The sequence below is a fragment of the Vicugna pacos genome, chromosome X, assembly GCF_048564905.1.
Source record: "Vicugna pacos chromosome X, VicPac4, whole genome shotgun sequence".
Lineage (NCBI taxonomy): Eukaryota > Metazoa > Chordata > Mammalia > Artiodactyla > Camelidae > Vicugna > Vicugna pacos.
Genome location: NC_133023.1, coordinates 9,354,915 through 9,372,720, shown reverse-complemented (window position 1 = coordinate 9,372,720; position 17,806 = coordinate 9,354,915). Strand labels below are relative to the sequence as shown.

The 17,806-nt window shown below is 38.7% G+C and overlaps 3 long non-coding RNA genes across 4 annotated transcripts; all 3 read right to left on the bottom strand.

Moving 5' to 3' along the window:
• Positions 1 to 522: 522 nt before the first annotated feature.
• LOC140691909 (uncharacterized) lies at positions 523 to 1,171 on the bottom strand. The gene is made up of 2 exons (XR_012067529.1): positions 896 to 1,171; positions 523 to 729 (listed from the first exon to the last, which is right to left on the bottom strand). It is a non-coding gene; the product is annotated as an uncharacterized lncRNA (long non-coding RNA).
• A 1,125-nt stretch (positions 1,172 to 2,296) lies between these two features.
• LOC116277203 (uncharacterized) lies at positions 2,297 to 4,603 on the bottom strand. 2 transcript variants are annotated; one of them, XR_012067527.1, is made up of 5 exons: positions 4,536 to 4,603; positions 4,258 to 4,324; positions 4,092 to 4,153; positions 3,709 to 3,748; positions 2,297 to 3,113 (listed from the first exon to the last, which is right to left on the bottom strand). It is a non-coding gene; the product is annotated as an uncharacterized lncRNA (long non-coding RNA). The 2 variants fall into 2 exon arrangements; XR_012067526.1 differs by having other exon boundaries at positions 3,709 to 4,153.
• A 412-nt stretch (positions 4,604 to 5,015) lies between these two features.
• LOC140691908 (uncharacterized) lies at positions 5,016 to 6,563 on the bottom strand. The gene is made up of 4 exons (XR_012067528.1): positions 6,426 to 6,563; positions 5,554 to 6,327; positions 5,211 to 5,297; positions 5,016 to 5,104 (listed from the first exon to the last, which is right to left on the bottom strand). It is a non-coding gene; the product is annotated as an uncharacterized lncRNA (long non-coding RNA).
• Between the last annotated feature and the right edge of the window lie 11,243 nt (positions 6,564 to 17,806).

Genomic DNA, 17,806 nt, shown 5'->3' with positions numbered 1-17,806 from the left:
TTGACAACTGGACAATTGTGTGACCTTGGGTCACCTCTCTCGGCCATGGTGGTGCTGGACTAGCTGATCACCATGTTCTTATTCGGCTTTCACGTCTGTGAATATACACACCAATATATATACAATATATACACCGATATTCCTCCTCCTCCGTTCCCCTTAACCCTTTAAGAATTCAATCTGTAGCCTAATTTTCTTTAGGAATAACCACATTTTACATAAAGTATGTCCACATTGATCACTCCTAGCTATTAAAGTATTTCATAAATGCGAGCTTAAGATTCCTGGTACAGGTGTCATTATGGAGAAACTGAACAAATAAAGAAATGGACGGGGGAAGGGTATAGCTCAGTGGCAGAGCGCATGCCCAGCATGTACAAGGTTCTGGGTTCAATCCCCACTACCTCCATTAAATAAACAAATAAATAAACCTAACTGTTCCCTGGTTCCTACATTCCCCCCAAAAAACAAACAAAAAAACTCCATTTGCTTTAAAAAGAGAGAGAAATGGATATAAGAAAATGTGATTGTGAATACTATTTAATAGTCACTGAACGTTAAAAATTCTATTAACAAGATATATAGCTAATACAAAAAAAGTATTCCATTTTTCTTTCATTCCCATGGACACCAGTGTTGATGGAGATGCCATTATCTCTTGACTGGGTATCTGCAAAATCCTATGGCCATTAGTGTAGTTACGAACACCACCATCTCTTCCCAGAATACCTAAAAATGTGAGGATAAATAATATAGCTGTGGACACATGATTTCTTACCTGGATATCTGTAAAATCCCAGGGTCACTAACATGGCTAAGGACACATCACTCTTTACCTGGACAAATAAAATATCCCAAGGCCATCACTAGCCCGGTAAGGGACAGAACAACTTACCTGGATACAAGCAAAAGTCAAAGGGCAGTGCTGCAGATACAGACACAGTCATCTTCTGCCTGCATATCAGCAAAAACCTTTGGTCATTAATGTAATTAGACAAATACCACCATTAATCTGAAAGGTATTCAGGTAAGGCTGAGGATCAAGATCACAGTGGGTGGGGAGGAGATAGCTCAGTGGTAGAGTGCGTGCTCAGCATGCGTGAAGTCCTACGTTCAATCCCCAGTACCTCCATTAAATTTTTTTTTAAAATTTAAAAAAAAAAAAACAAAAGAAAACTAATTACCTGCCCTCCAACCTCAAAAAAAAAAAAAAAAAAAAAAAGAAAAGATCACAGCAGGGACATGTCATATCTTGCCTGGATATCTGTAAAATTTCAAGGTCATTATCTTGATTAGGAACACCATTAACTTTTGCCAGCAAATTTCAGGAAAACACAGTTACAGACACATTCGTAGTGTGACAGGATATCTGCAAAATCCCCTGATCACTGTGGTAGTTAGTCAACACAACTTAAAGAATACTTGCAAATAAACATGGTCACCATGCTGGCTTAAGGACACAATCCTTGCCTGCCTGGATGTCTGCAAAATTTCATGACCTCTAACTTTGGTACAAGCATCACCTTGCACTTGGAGACAAGTAAAATTTGGCCTTCAATACCATATGGAGGTTCTCAATAACCTCTTAATTGGAATCTACAACAACCAAAGAGACAACAGTGTTTAAGAACAAATCTACAATCTGGACACCTGAAAATCCTATAAGCACTACAGACTTAAATGGAACCATAAAATCTACCCAGATACTTGCAAAAAGCAGGGTCAAGCACTTAGATAGAGATATCATCTCCTTTTGAGTAGACATCTGCAAAAATACCAATCAAGAGATGATGACTCACAACACAGATGGACTTAGAGATGATCATTCAGTGAAGTCAGATGGAGGAAGACAAATATAGTATTACTTACACGTGGAATCTAAAAACAAAGGTACAAATCAACTTATTTACAAAACAGAAATAGACTCATTGACATAGAAAACAAACTAAAGTTACCAAAGGGGAAAGTGGTGGGAGAGGGATAAATTAGGAATTTGGGTAACATATACACACTATTACACATAAAACAGATAAACAGCAAGGACCTACTATATATAGCACAGGGAACTATATTCAATACCTTGTAATAACCTATAATAGAAAAGAAGGTGAAAAAGAATATATATGTATATGCATAACTGAATCACTTTGCTGTACATCTGAAACTAATACAACATTGTAAATCAACTATACTGTAATAAAAATAAACACACTTAAAAACTGAGATAATACACAAAATAAACTCAGAATGGATCAAAGACTTAAACATAAGATAAGATACAATAAACCTCCTAGAAGAAAACATAGGCAAAACATTATCTCACATACATCTCAAAAATGTTCTCTTAGGGCAGTCTACCCAAGCAATAGAAATAAAAGCAAGAATAAACAAATGGGACCTAATCAAACTTATAAGCTTCTGCACAGCAAAGGAAACCATAAGTAAAACAAAAAGACAACCTATGGAATGGGAGAAAATTTTTGCAAACAATGAAACCAACAAAGGCGTGATCTCCAGAATATATAAGCAGCTCATATGACTTAATAAGAATAAAACAAACAACTCAATCCAAAAATGGGCAGAAGACCTAAACAAGCAATTCTCCAAGGAAGACATACAAATGATCAATAAGCACATTAAAAAATGCTCAATATCACTATCAGAGAAATGCAAATCAAAACTATGATGAGGTATCACCTCACACCAGTCAGAATGGCCATCATTCAAAAGTCCACAAATGACAAATGCTGAAGAGGCTGTGGAGTAAAGGGAACCCTCCTACACTGCTGGTGGGAATGCAGTTTGGTGCAGTCACTGTGGAAAACAGTATGGAGATTCCTCAAAAGACTAGGAATAGACTTACCATATGACCCAGGAATCCTGCTCCTGGGCATGCATCCAGAAGGAACTCTTCTTCAGGATGACACCTGCACCCCAGTGTCCATAGGAGCACTATTTACAATAGCTAAGACACAGAAACAGCCTAAATGTCCATCAACAGATGACTGGATAAAGAAGATGTGGTATATTTATACAATGGAATACTATTCAGCCATAAAAATGACAACATAATGCCATTTGCAGCAACATGGATGTCCCTGGAGAAAGTCATTCTAAGTGAAGTAAGCCAGAAAGAGAAAGAAAAATACCACATGAGATCACTCATATGTGGAATCTTAAAAACAAAACAAAACAAAACAAAACAAAAACATAAATACAAAACAGAAACAGACTCATAGACATAGAATACAAACTTGTGGCTGCCAAGGGGGAGCGGGGTGGGAAAGAACAGACTGGAAGTTCAAAATTTGTAGATACTGACAGGCATATGCAGAATAGATAAACAAGATTATACTGTATAGCACAGGGAAATGTATACAAGATCTTGTAGTAGGTCACAGCAAAAAAAAATGTGACAACGAATATATGTATGTTCATGTATAACTGAAAAATTGTGCTCTATACTGGAATTGGACACAACATTGTAAAATGACTATAACTCAATAAAAAATGTTAAAAAAAATAAAAAAATAAAAACTGAGATAATTAAGATAAAGAAAAGAGATGATGAGTCTACTAATAATAATATTTAACTATGCATTTTGTTGGTGTCCAGTTAAGAGATGATGTGCTTAAGGCCCACCATCATCTCTTGATTGGCTATTATAAAGACTATGGTAAATAATGAATTTGGAATACATGGATTACCTGAATATCTGGCAAAATTCCATCAAATCTACCTCGAAACCTGCAAAAGTTCAAGGATGACACCCTAGTTAGAGACATAATCCTGTATTTGACAAGACAACTGCAAAAAGCCATGGTAAAGAAAAAAAGAGGAACAAAATGATAACTTACCCAGATACCTACATATCCCTCCCTCACGACTAAGGAAAAACACAACACTGTATTTAAACTCTAAAATCATAAGGGCTAATGTTTACTAGCACTGATTGGGACAACATCATTTCTTACTTGAATATCTGTAAAAAAGCATGGCAACACAACAGGTAGGAATGCTATCCACACTTACCTAAATAGCCAAAGATCAGGTCATCTGTCGAGTGTAAAAGGACCACATCATCACTTACCTGGATGCAAGCCATGTCCTTTAACATCATTACGAGGTTCACCATGACCTCTGGGCAGGAACCTGGAAGACACATAGTGACAAACGTGTTTATGGACACACTTTTACTACCTGGACCCTGAAGACAACCCCATCACTAACATCACTGAAGGACTCATCAAATCTACCTGGAATCTTGTAGTACTCCAAGGTCTAGGCCATTGTTAAACACACTATGATCTCCTGAACGCTCACCTGCAATGGAAAACCACGCTTACTACTGGGACTCACAGCTCTCTGAGAATTACGTGGATATCTGCAAGATGCTCGAGAGCGACACAAATTTTTTTAAAATTTTAAAACAGGAGGATAACATGGTTTCTAGAATTGGTGGAACACTATCATTTCTTACCAGAAAACCTCACCCCAAAATGCTACGGTAAAAGAGGAACACATCATCACTTACCTGGAGACCAGAAACGTCTCTGATCACAACCACTGTCAAGTTCCCCACAGTCTCTTGACAGGAACCTGAAACATACATTGTGATATATGCAAAAGGATGGCAACTTATTCTACCAGGATACTTGTAAGTAACATTCATTGCTTTCAACATGATGAGCACATCAATTCTAACTGAATACTGGCAGTGTCCAAGTCAGGAATATTCTCAGGTGAGCTGACATTTCTTAATGGGACATGTGCAAAATTTCCACAGTCACCACCATGGCTGGGAACATCATGCTAATTACTTGGTTATGTGAAATCAGTCAACACTCACAAACAAAAATTTTCTCTAATATATAATAAGGGAAAACTCCTGGTTGCTAGAAGGGGTAAGGGATCCATCATTTCCTACCTGAAACCTGCAAGGAAATCATGGTAACAAGCGTGAGGACACAGCAAAACATACGTGGTCATCTGGAGATGAGAGGCCTGTGCTGTGGTTTCCGCCCACATCGTCACTTACCTGCACACCAGCCATGTCCCTCTTACTGATCAATGGTAGGTTCACTGTGATCTCTGGAAGGAAACCTGAAAGAGATGTTATGAAAAATATATTAAAGGACACAACTTTCTCTACCAGGACACCTGCAAATGACCTTGGTCACTTCATCATTAGGAGACACATCAACTCTACCTGGATCCTTGCAGCCATCCAAGGTCAACACCAGTGTTGCAAAACCAGTTTCTTGACTGGATACCAGTAAAAATCCTATGGGTAGTCCTGTGGTAGGGAAAACCATAATAAATACCTGTATGCCAGCAACCCCAGAGCATTATCAGTGTTAAATATAAATTTTCTCTAAAATATAAAAAGTGAAGATTCATGGTCTCTAGACTAGTTAAAGACACTATCATTTCTTACCTAAATACCTGCAAAAAATCATGGAGACTCAACAGTTAGGAACACTATCCACACTCCCTAGATAGCTGAAGATTCGAAGGCCTGTCACATGCGAACGGGCCACATCATCACTTACCTACATACAAGCCATGTCCTGTTCATGATCATCATGAGGTTCACCATGATCTGTAGAGAGGAACCTGGAAAACACATTGTGACTAATGGGTCCATGGACACAACTTTATTACATGGATCTTGAAAATAACCTTGTCATGACCACACTGCAGGATTCATCGAATCTACCTGCAGTCTTGCTATACTCCAAGGTCCCACTGTTAGAGACATCATTATCTCCTGAATGTACTCCACATAAAACCTTGGTGACTACTGTGACTCATACCTCTATGAGAATTGTATGGATTTCTGCAAGTCATTTAACAATCTTTCACTTAAAGGTCAATTTTTCTAAAATATAAGACTACAGGAAGATAAACAACAAGGGTTTACTGTACAGCACAGGGAGCTATATTCAATACTGTCCAATAAACTATAATGGAAAAAAGTCAAAGAAGGAATACAAAGTATATATAGGTATAACTGAATCACTTTGCTGTACATCTGAAACACAATACTGAAAATCACCTATACTTCAATGAAAAATTTCTTTAAAAATAATAAAAACTATAGGATAACTTGGTTGCTAGATTTTTAAGGTCTCTGTAATTTCTTACCTGACAACCTGGAAAAAAGTCGTGATAATAAGAAGCGTGTGGACACACCATCACTTACCTAGATAGGAATGTCGATCGTCTACGCTGTGGTTCAGGCCCACATCATCACTTACCTCCAGGCCAACCACATCCAACTTTCACTACCACTGATGGACTGACCACCATGTGTTTGCCCAACCCTGAAAAACACATTGTAGGAAATGTATTTGTACGTATCTATACACCCCCAAATTCCCTCGGTCACTTCGAGTATCATTTTGTGACCCATCAACACTACCTGGATACTTGCTTGCAGACACTGAAGTCAAACTCTAGGAACAGACGACTTCCTCTCTGAGGGCCTCCCTGCAATAATCCCTGAGTCAATAATGCTGTGATGGTCAATATTATAAATACACGAATAGCTGCATATCCACCTTTTATTAGTAGTTAAGTACATGTTATCTCGAAAGATGAATACAAAAATCTTACTAGTATTCTTTATTAGTAGTATTAGAGACAAATTAATTTTGTAACAACACAAATATGAATAACTATGAGTCTCAAAAACATTAACTTTGTCAATACTGATACTGAGACTGTCTGAGTGACTGTCAATCATCTCATACCTGTACACCAGCGAAGACCTTAACAGGATACCTGCAAAAAACATGGTAACACTGTGCGAAGAGACACTATCCTAAATGTACCAAGATGTTTCAGGTCAAATGATCTGTACTGAGGTCAAACCCACTTTATCACACACCTGCTTACTAGCTGTATGCCTGCAACCCCTGAGCATTCCTAGTGTTAAATACAAATTTTCTCTAAAATATAAAAAGTGAAGATCATGGTCTCTAGAATAGTTAAAGACTCTATCATTTCTTACCTGAATACCTGCAAAAAAATCATGGCGACTCAATAGTTAGGAACACTATTCACACTTACCCAGATAGCTGAAGAGCCAATGGCCTGTCACATGTAAATGGCCCACATCATCACTTACCTGGATATAAATCATGGCCCGTCCAGAATCATCATGAGGTTCACCATGATCTGTAGAGAGGAACCTGGAAAACACATTGTGACAAATGTGTCTATGGATACAACTTTATTACCTGGGCCCTGAAAATAACCTTGTCACTACCACACTGCAGGATTCACTGAATCTACCTGGAGTCTTGCTATACTCCAAGGTCTACTGCTACAGACATCATTATCTCCTCAATTTAAACTTGCATAAAACCTTGGTCACTACTGTGACTCGCAGTTTTATGAGAATTATATGGATTTCTGCAAGTCCTCACTTACCTAGTATTTTAAGATCCAATGACCTGTTCTGTGGTTTCAGCCCCTATCATCACTTACCTATATATAAGCAATGTTCTTCATTAATGAGCATCATTAGGTTAATCTTGACCTCTTGACAGCATCCTGGAAAGATAATACGAAGCATCTATTAAAGGACACAGCTTCTTCTACTAGGACTACTGCCAATAATGTTGGTCACTTCATCATTAGAAGACACATCTATGTACCTGTATACTTGTAGTAATCCAAGGTCAACACTAATGCCAGATAAAACCATCCTTCTTTGATGGGCTATCTATAAAAATTCTATCACTAGTACTGTGCTGGGGAACACCATAATAAGTATCTGTGTTCACATAATACCTTAGCATTCACAGGGTAATTGAACATTTCCAGAATTAGAATAAGTGAAAAGTCATGATATGTAGAATTGGTAAAGACTATCATTTCTTATCTCAATACCTTGAAAAAATCATGGTAACAAAAAGTAGGAGGACACATCCTCACTTACATGGATATACGACAGTCAGATAGAATGTACTGCTGTTTAGGCCCATGTCATCACTTCTTTCCATATCAGCCATGCCCACATTAACTACCATTAATAGGCTCACCATGATGTCTTGACATGAATCTGAAAACACACTGTGGAAAATGTTTTTGGTACATAAATCATTCTGCCTCTACAGCTGTAAGTTTCCTTGGTCACTTGTACCATTTTGGTACCCATCCACGCTGCCTGGCTAGTTGTAAGAGTTGAAGGTCAACTCCTGGGAAAAGACACCTTCTTTTCTTGAAAGGATACCTGAAACAATTCCCATGGTCAGTAACTCAGTGATGACAGTATGATAAATTACCTGGATACCTGCATAACTGTCCATCACTACAAGTATTAAATACATATGATCTCTAATAAGAATAGAAAAAAACTCATCATACTAATATAATTAGGGTCAAATCAATTTCTCAACTGCACACATGCCAAGAACAAGGTAAATATAAGAGTCTTAAATAATAACTACTTAGATACCTAAAAATGAGAATATTTTTAATGAGTTAATGTCCTATCATTTTATACCTGCATACTAGTAAAGACCTTAAAAGGATATCTTCAAACAAATATAATAACACGAGTGTTTGGGACACCATCCTTACTCACCTTCATATTGAAGATCAGTGGGTCTTCATTGTGGGAGGACCCTCTTTATCAGTTACCCGGTTGAAAGCAAAGATCTGTTTACAACCATTATGAGGTTCACCATGTTTTCTTGACAGGAATCTGAAAAAACACATTCAACAAATGTGTTTAAAGATACAACTTTTTCTACCAGGACACCTGCAACTAACCTTGTTTATCTACTTTATTATGGAACCCATCAACTCTACCTGGGTACTTGCATTAATTCAGGTCAACATCATTGTCAGAAGAGACCTTCATATCTTAACCAGACACCTGCAAAAATCCTATGGTTACTACAGTGGTGGGAACTCCATGACACTTACCAGACTATATCAACCTATAACACTCATAGGGTTAAATATCAGTCATCTCTAAAGTATAAAAAATGTGAACTTATGGTTACTAGAATTAGTAAGGACTCTTATCATTTCTTACCTGAATACCTGCAACAAAATCATGCTAACAAGAAGTATTAGGAACACCATCATCACTTACCTACGTACATGAAGAACAGATGGTGAATGATGTGGTTCAGGCCCACGTCATCACTTACCTAGACACCAGCAATGTCCCACGTTAAGTACTGATAGGCTCACCACAATGTCCTAACATGAACCTGAAAACATATTCAGAGAGAATGTGTTGGATATACATATTCTAGTGTACACCTGCACATTCCCTTGGTCAACTGCAAATTTTGAGGCTCATCACAATTATCTGTAAACTTGCAGAAGTTTAAGACTAAACCCTAGTAAGATATACCTTCTTCTCTTGAAGAGACATCTCAAAGTGCCATGGTCAATATTGTGGTGATGAACAATATGATAAATTACCTGGATATCTGCATATCCTCTTATGAGCAGGAGTGTATAAAATGGTATTTCAGAACATGAATATAGTAAAATATCAAGCTTACTAGTATTAGGGACAGATTAACATCGTTATGGTGTACAAGCCAAAAATATAGTTAATGTAGTTAACTGTAAGTTAAGATATAAAGAGTCTTCAAAATATCAATAATTACATATGTATTTGAAAATATGAAGATCTAATGAATTAATGTAACATCTCATACCTTTACAGTGGCAAGCACTTCAACAGGATATCTGAAGGAAAAAGAGGGTAACACTGTGTTTCGGGTTTAGGACATCATCCTCACTTGCCTAGACATCTGAAGACCAGATTGCTTATACTGTGGTGCAGGCTCCCCTGTATCACTTACCTGGTTTACCAGTAGGGTCCCGTTAATGACCATTCCTAGGTTCACAGTAATGTCATCACTACTTTATTCTGAAAAAACATTCGACAAGGTTATTTAAAGAAAAACTTGTTTTACCTAAAGAAACAAAAAGAATATCTGTAATTAATTCTATTTCCACCATTAGGGGACCCATGAACACTATGTGGACCTTGGAAGAACTTCAAAGATCAACACCATTGTTAAAGAAACCATCATCTCTTGTGTGAGTACCTGTAAACATCTCATGGTCAACATGGCGGTGAGGAACAGCAGGATAACTTACCTGGATACCTGCCACCCCTTCATCACTGCTAAGGTTAAACACACATTATATCTAAACTTTAAATTGATTGCTAGCATTGACTGGGACAATATCATTCCTTAACTGAATTCCTGTTAAAAAAAAACAACCCAAAACACAGTAACAGAAATGTTTGGAAAACCATCCACATTTACCTACATATCAGAAGGGCAAATTATTTGTAAGGTCCTAAAGACTGATATCATCACTTGCGTGATGAAAGCAAAGACCTGTTATTGATCATTCTGAGGTTTGCCATGCTTTCTTGTCAGAAACCTGAAAAACAAATCATAACAAATATGTCTACAGAGTACTGTTTCTACCAGGACACTGCAAATAACCTTGTCCATTTGAATCACTGCAAGACCCACCACGTCTATCTGGAATCTTTCACTACTACAAGGTCTATGCCGTTGTCAGATACCATCACGTTTTGGTTGCTTACCTGCAAAAATCCCATGGAGAATCCATCTTTATTACATGAATACCCATGGATTGATAAACACACATGTGGTTAAATATAAATTTCCTCTACAATATAAAAAGTGAGAAAGTATGTTTGCTAAAATTGGTTAAAAAAAAATATTCCCAACACTACCTGAATACATGAAAAACCCACACAGTATAAGAAGTTCAAGCCATCAACTTCAGTTAACTATATAAACAAAGATAAGCGGGTCTCACGGAGTGAGGGGGTACCTCCATCATGTCCCAGGATACCAGAAATGTCTGCCTTAATGACCACTGTCAGGTCCACCAAGATCTCCAAACAGGAACCTGAAAAACACATTCTAATATACGGGAAAAGGGATTCAATTATTCTATCAGGACACCTAAAAAAACCTTGGAGACTGCATCACTATAAGAATATTAATCCTAACTGAATATTTGTAGAACTCTGAGGTCTAAACCACTGCAAGATGAGACAACATTTCTTTACATGACACTTTCAATTTTCCATTCTTACTGCGGTAGTTGAGGACATAATGATAATTATCTGGATACAGCAATCACTCAACACTCACAGGAATAAAAAAAATCTTCTAAATGTTAAAAGCTGTAAACGACTTACTTTTAGGAATAGTAAGAACTTATTAACTGCCTTAATACTGGCAAAGAAATCAACAACTCTTACAGACACAACCATTATTTACCTGGCTGTCTAGAGGGAGGCGGCATGGACTGTGACTGAGGCCCATGTCATCAGTTACTTGATACAAACAGTGTCTGTGCATAAAATCAATGCTAGAGTCCGAGCGTTGTCTGGAGAGAAACCTGAAAAAGACATTATGAACGCTGTGTTAAAGGACAACTTCTTCCACCAAGATAACTGCAAATAACTGGGACACTTAATTATGATGGAACATAGCAACTCTACCCGGATATTTGCAGTAATCAAAGATCAATACTGATGTCAGATAAAATCGTCATCACTTCAGTGGACATCTGCATAAGTCTGATGGCTAGCACTGGGGTGGAGGCACCACGATAAATACCTAGGCAGGTCTAATCCTTCAACACTCACAGACTTTACAACACCAACTTTTTCTAATATAGAAAGTGACAAATCATACTTTCTAGAATTGGTAAAACTCTGTCATTTCTTACTGGAACAGTCCCATGAAAAAAAATCATGGTAAAGTAAGGGTGAGAACATAGCATCACTTACCTAGATGGATGAAGATCACATGGCCTGTGCTGTGGTGCGGGCCCAGGCCATCACTTACCTCGATACCAGCGATGTCACATGTTAACTACCACTGGTAGGCTCACCTAGATATCTTGACATGAACCTGAAAAACACATCATGCCAAATGTCTTCAGTACCGTCTCATTCTACCTGTGCACCTGCAAATTCCCTTGTTCAGTCATATCACCCAGGGATGCATAAACATGATCCAGGTAACTTCAGAAATCCGAGGATAAAACTCTAAGAAGAGAACCTTCCTCTTCTGAAGTGATAGCTGCCAAAATCCCATGGTCGATATTGTAGGCAGGGAAACTAGAAGAAATTACCTGGATACTCTCAGAACAGTGTAAAAAACAAAAATCTCTGAACAAGAATACTGTCATTTCTCATGTCTACTACCATTATTAGGGACAAATTAATTTCTGAAGTGCTACATGCCCAAAGAAGGTCAATTTAAGCTTCTTCAAAATATCATTAAATTACCTACATATCTGATAATAAAAAGGTATCTCATCAATTAATGTCACGCCATCTCATACCTGTATGCCAGCAAAAGGACTTAACGGGAAACCTACAAAAAAGCATGGGACACTGTGTTAGAGACACTGTTCTCAGCTGCCTCAGTATCTGAAAATGTAATGATCTGTAATGGGGTCAGACCCACGTTATCACATACCTGGTGACTAGCAAGCTCCCACGGGCAACTAGTACTTGGTTCACTGTGACGTCACGATGACTGCTAGAACCTTGACAAACACTTTCCACAACTGTGTTAGAGGACATACTGGCTTCCTTGCAATATGAGTACCTTGACAAATAATCCTGGTCCCTTCCATCGTTAGGGGAAGCATAAACACGACCTGGATCTTGGGAGAACTTGAAGGTCAACACACCCTGGTTAGGCACACGATCATCTCTTCTATGAGAACCTGTAGAGATCCCGGGGTCGACACTCTGCTGGGCAACAGTACAGTAAGTTACCTAGTCCTGCCGAAACCTCTATCACTACTAAGTGGAAACACACATTATCTCGAAATTCTTAAAAACAAACAACAGAAAAAGGCAAATACTTACTAGTACTGGTTGAGATATTGCCATTTCTTTACTGAATTCTGAGGAAAAAAAAACCCCATAAACAACAAAAAAACCCTCTGGTACAGAATAGTTAGGAACACCATCCACACTTACCTACATATGTGAAGATGAGACTGTCTGCAGGGAGCTAAAGGCCCACATCGTCACTCATCTGGACACAAGTGAAGTCCTATTAATGATCATTTTGAGATGCACCATGGCCTCTAGACAAGAATGGAAAAAACCCCCTGTGACAAACATGTCTATGGACACACCTTTTCCACTAGGACAATGGTAACCAGTAACCTTGTGTGCTGCCATCGCTGCAGGCCCCGTCAGTTCTCCCTGGATTCCTGCAGTGCCCCAAGGTCTGCGCCAAAGTGCGGCACCCCACCGTCCCTTCCCAGCTCACCTGCAAAACACTGTGGTTACTCCTGGGTCACAAAGCCGCCTCATCATCACCTGGACATCCACAATGGGCTCAACCCTCCCAGGACTGAACATAAATCTCTAAAATAGCAAACGGTGGCAGGACCACTTCGTGACTGCTACAGTTCATAAAATACTACCAATTCCTTACCTGATTACCTAACAATCAATCAAACAAACCACGTGGTAAATAAGCTGAGTCAATCACTAACACTTACCTAGAAATGAGAAGATCAGAGGGCACGATGCGCTGATGGTGCACATCTTTACTTACCTGGACGGCAGAAATGTCCTCAGAGAATGACCACTGTAAGGTTCACGTCTTGACAGAAACCTGGAAAACACATTACAATATACGTGTAAAAGGACACAACTTGCTCTGCCAGGACACCTGCAACCCACCTGGGGTCATTTCCATCATTATGACATCAACTCTACCCGAATACTTGCAGGACTCCAAGGTCGAGACCACTGTCAAATAATAACATGTCTTTACAGGACACCTGCCAAATTCCCATGGTCAGTACTGTGGTTGAGATATCATGATAAATCCCTGATCTGTGTAATCTTTTGTGATTCAAACACTTAAAGATTTTTCTCTAAAAAATGAAAACTGAAAGCTAATGGTTTCAAGAAGGGTCAGGATCCTGCCATTATCCCAAACACCTGCAATGAAGTCACAGGAACAAGTCTTGGGGTCACCGTCATCACTTACCTGTGTACGCGCAGCTCAGGTGGCCTGTGCCATGGGTGAGGCCCCCATCACCGCATACCTGCAGCCCCACAGTGTCCCCCGTTAGCATCCATGCCACATGCAGAGTCATGTCTGGACAGGAACCTGGAAAAGACGTGAAATGTGTCCTTTCCACCAGGACACCTTCATCACATCATCATTAGGAGACATGTCAACTCTACCTGGACACTTGCAGGCACCCAAGGATAAACACCAAGGTTGGAAAAACCTTAGTTTCTTGACTGGACACGTGTAAGAACCCTGTGGACAGTACTGTGCTTGGACAACTGTGAAAAGTATCTGCAAACATCTCATCCCTCAACAATTAAGAATGTGAAACTTTTTCTGAAACGTAAAAAGTGAAAGACTATTCTAGATTGTCAAGGACTGGTACTTCTTCCCTTGATACCTGAAAAAAATCACGGTCACAAGACATGTTAGGACACAGCATCACTTACTCAGACATCTGGAAACCAGATGTCCTGGGCTGTGGCTCTGGCTGATGCCCATGTCACCACTTACCTTAACATCCGCAAGGTCCCATCTGCAAGTCCATTTCTCGCTACTATGTTAAATACACATTATCTCTAAAGAATACAAAACATCCCATTCCTCCTAGTATTATTAGGGACACATTAAGTTCCTCACTGATTACATGCCAAGAACAAAGTAAATGGAAGAGACTGAAATCATGAATTATGTACAATCTGAACACAAGAGTGTCTTTAATCAGTTAATATCACATCATCTCATACTTACGCAACAAGCAAAGATCTTCACGTGATACCTGTAAGAAAAACCAAAACCAAAAAAAAGACATTAACACAAATGTGAGGGATACCGCCCTCACTTGTCTAGACACTGAAGTTCACGTGGTCTGCACTGTGGTAAGACACCCTTTAGCACTCAGGTGTTAGGTGTCATGTTAGTGACCATTGTTAGGTTCACCCTGTTCCAACAGGAACCTGAAGAAATACATGCAACACATGTGTGTAGGACACAACTTGTTCTACCAGGACACCTGCCACCAACCTTGCTTGCCTCCATCATGATGGAGCACATCAACTCTACCTGCATTCCTGCATCCAGGCAAGGTCAACGCTATTGTCAGGAGAGACCAATGTTACTTGCCTGGATACCTGCAAAAAGCCCACGGTTACTACTGCTGGGACACTTCATAGCAACTACCTGCATATGACCGACTCCTCAGTACTCATAGGGCTAAACACAAATTTTCACTAAAATATAAAAAGTGTAAAATCACAGTTACCAGAATGAGCAGGGACTCCTACGACTTCTTACCTGAATGCCTGCAAGAAAATCATGTGAGCAAGACGCGCTAGGAACGGCATCATCACTTACCTGTGCACATGAGGAACACTTGCTCTGGGATGGGGTGTTGGCCCACATCATCACTTACCTAGACGCCAGTAATGTCCCACGTTAAGTACCGATGATAGGCTCAGCATAATGCGGAGACATGAAACTGAAAACATATTTACAGGAAGTGTTTGAGATACGTATTACTGTAGTGTACCCCCAGTCATTCCCTTCATCAACTGTATTATTTTGGATGCCATCAACACTACCCGGGTACGCACAGAACTGCAAGGTCAAACTCTAGGTGACCTCTTCCTCTCTTGGTGAGGTACCTTCAAAAATTCCACAGTCAATAACACAGTGGTGAATTATATGATCAACTATCTGGATACGTATGTATTGCTCAGTTACTAAAAATGTTTAATAAACAGTATTTCTAAATAAATAGTAAAATCTTATTCTTTGTATTATTTTTAGCACCATGTTGATTTCTGCCCTGCATACATATGAAAAACAAGGTCAATTTAAGAGACTTAAAAACATTATGTAGATATCTTAATATAAGAATGTCTTTAATTAGTTAATGTCACATCATGTTATACCTGCAACACCAGCAAAGGCCTTAATAGGATACCTACAAAAAACAAACAAACAAACAAGCGAACAAAAAATCATGTTAACACAAGTGTTAGTACACCCACCTCACCTACGTAGATGTCAAAGATCAGACAGCCTACATCGTTTTAATGCTCACTTTTCACTTACCTGGTTACTGGCAATGTTCTGTTAACAACCATTATTAGGTTCACCATCTTCTTTTTACAGGAACTTGAAAAAATAAATGGAAAAATTTGTTTAACAGCAGAACTTGTTCTACCAGGACCCCAGTACACCACCCCATTTACTTCATTATTATCCAACACATCAGCTCTACCTGGATTACCACCACCGTCACAAGAGGCCATCATTTCTTGACTGGACAGCTGGAAAAATCCTATGCTTACCACTGTTTGAGAACCTCCATGACAATTACCGACATCATCAATCCCTGAATACTCACACTGGTAAACGTAAATTTTCTCTAAAATATGAAAGTATAAACTCATGGTTACTAGAAATGGTAAGAACTCTATCATTTCTTACCTGAAATCATTCTAACATGAATGTTAAGTACATTGTCATCACTTACCTAAATATATGAACATCACATGAACTGTGCTGTGGTTCAGGCCCAAATCATCACTTACTTCCCACTGTGCACCTTGTTAACTACCATTTATAGGCTCACCTGGAAAGCACACCGTGTAAAATGTTCAGTACATGTCCTATGTGTTCAAGGTCAACACCATTACCAAGTAACATAATTTCTTACAAGACCCCATAAAAATCCTATGATTACTACTTGAGGGTGAGTGGGGGACACCATGATAATTACCTGGATACATACAATCCCTCAACACACACAGAGTTAAGTATAATTTTTTTTCTAAAATACAAGATATGAAAACCAATGGTTTTAAGACTTGGTTAGGAATCTATCATATATTAGTTGAATATTTCTAAAAATCAAGGTAACAAGAAATGTTAGGGATATATCACCTCTTACCTAACTATATAAGATCGGATGGTCTGTGCTGTGGTTTAGGACCACATCATCATTTACCTTGGTAACAACAATACTCCATATTAATTATCATTGATAAGCTCACCATGATATCATGACATGAATCTGAAAGACATATTGTGAAAAATGGTTTGGTACACATCTTATTCTACCTGGACACCTGCAAATTCCCTTGGTCATTTGTATAATTTCAGGACCCACCAATGTTACCTGGATACTTGCAGAAGTCCAAGGTCAAACCTTGGAAAAACACATCTTCCTCTCTTGGAGGAATGCCTGCAAAAATCCCACGGTCAATAAGGTGTAAAAGGTGTAATGGAGAATATGATAAATGACCTGGATGCCTCCATATCTATTATTACAAATGTTAAAAGCACTTTAGTTCTAAACAACAATACAATAAAATCTCATGCCTACTATTGTTGTTATGAACAAACTAATTTCTTAACAGCATATATGCCAAATAACAGATTAATAAAAAGGTTTTTATAACATCATTAATTATCTAGATATCTGAAATAAAGAAGGTCTCCAATGAGTTAATGTCACATAATCTCATACCTGTAAACTAACGAAGACCTTTATGAGACACCTGCAAAAACACCTAGTAGCACAAGCTTTAGGGACACCATCCTCACTTACCTAGATATTTGAAGATCAGATGGTCTACACCGTGGTAAGCCCCACATTACCTGGTTAAGAGCAAAGTCCCACTGATTTCCATTGAAAGCTCAACCGTGATCTCGACTGGAACCTGAAAACAATGTAACAAATGTG